Source organism: Leptopilina boulardi, unplaced genomic scaffold (assembly GCF_019393585.1).
Source record: "Leptopilina boulardi isolate dan_hultmark-lab unplaced genomic scaffold, ZJU_Lbou_2.1 LbouV2_297, whole genome shotgun sequence".
Taxonomy (NCBI): domain Eukaryota; kingdom Metazoa; phylum Arthropoda; class Insecta; order Hymenoptera; family Figitidae; genus Leptopilina; species Leptopilina boulardi.
The window spans coordinates 588,128-589,859 of record NW_026137859.1 but is presented as its reverse complement, the minus strand read 5'-3'; the positions used below and the strand labels follow the sequence as shown (position 1 = coordinate 589,859).

The 1,732-nt window shown below is 36.7% G+C and overlaps 1 non-coding gene across 1 annotated transcript; it reads right to left on the bottom strand.

Moving 5' to 3' along the window:
- Positions 1-592: 592 nt before the first annotated feature.
- Positions 593-747, bottom strand: LOC127282325 (5.8S ribosomal RNA). The gene has a single exon (XR_007843196.1). It is a non-coding gene; the product is annotated as a 5.8S ribosomal RNA (ribosomal RNA).
- Between the last annotated feature and the right edge of the window lie 985 nt (positions 748-1,732).

Here is a 1,732-nt window from a genome sequence, read left to right as displayed (position 1 = left end):
AACGTCACGGGATAAATGGATCCTCCCAAACACTACATTTCTCAACGGCATAAACCGTGGGATTCAGTGCTGGGCTATTCCCTGTTCGCTCGCCGCTACTAAGGAAATCCTTGTTAGTTTCTTTTCCTCCGCTTAATAATATGCTTAAATTCAGCGGGTAGTCTCGCCTAATCTGAGGTCGTCAATAAGAAAAAAAAAATAATATATTTTTTTTTATAATACAAAAATATCAAAAACAAATATTCACTTATTTTTATCAAATAGACAACATTATATAAAATGATTTTATTATTAATCGTCGGTCGAAGTAAAATTTACTCATTGACACAACGACAATAGTCAATCAAATATAAATTTAAAATTCATGTCTTTATTTTTTGATACGTGAATTAAATCGTTCAAATAATAATTTGTTTGACTTGCCATTTTGTATTATATATATATTATTTTTATAATATAATAATTCAACTTATTTCAAACGACATCAATATATATTTTTTTTATTATTATTATAAAATATTATTTGATGAACGTTCATTATTTCGTTTAAATTATTCAAATTTTGAATAAAAAGCAGTTTTTATATTATAAACGACCCTCAGCCAGGCGTGGTCCGGGAATTGTATCCGTGGACCGCAATGTGCGTTCGAAATGTCGATGTTCATGTGTCTTGCAGTTCACAATATGACGCGCAATTAGCTGCGTTCTTCATCGACCCACGAGCCAAGTGATCCACCGTTCAGGGTAATCATTTTATATTTTTAATATTTTGTTTCAAAATTCGATAGTCCGGTTTTGATAGGACAAGATAATAAAAAAAAAATTATTTTTATTAAACTTGCTTCAAAGCGGTTTTGGTACAAATTGATAAATGTAACAATTTGTACCGGCCAGCCGATACGCTAACGTTTGATTAATAAATAAATATTAAAACAAACGCGCGTAACACTAGCATAAAAGTGCCATCTAAAGGCGCCGGGCGAAAATTCATTTAAAAACCACAGAACATACAATTTATACATAAAAGTATTATTGATGGTCCTTTACAAGGTTACCACGGCAGACACTTTATTGGCCAGAACAGTAAACGAAACAAGCGTTTATACTGACGGCTCGTTCAAAAATTTATTATTTTTTGAAAACAACAAAACAAAATATTTTGTGTTTTCAATTTTTTTTATTTTATTGTAAAACAAACGATGCTTTGAGGAGCATACATTTTAACTGTAATACGTTAATGATCCTTCCGCAGGTTCACCTACGGAAACCTTGTTACGACTTTTACTTCCTCTAAATGATCAAGTTTGGTCATCTTCCCGGCAACATCGGCAATGCCGAAACACTGCCGCGCACCAGTCCGAAGACCTCACTAAATCATTCAATCGGTAGTAGCGACGGGCGGTGTGTACAAAGGGCAGGGACGTAATCAACGCGAGCTTATGACTCGCGCTTACTGGGAATTCCTCGTTCATGGGGAATAATTGCAATCCCCAATCCCTAGCACGAAGGAGGTTCAGCGGGTTACTCGGGCCTTTCGGCCAGGGAAGACACGCTGATTCCTTCAGTGTAGCGCGCGTGCGGCCCAGAACATCTAAGGGCATCACAGACCTGTTATTGCTCAATCTCGTGCGGCTAGAAGCCGCCTGACCCTCTAAGAAGATTTATTTGTACGTTGGTAGTAAAAACCCACCGACCGAAGCCGGGGGCCTTCAAGATACCATAAGGCACGCTT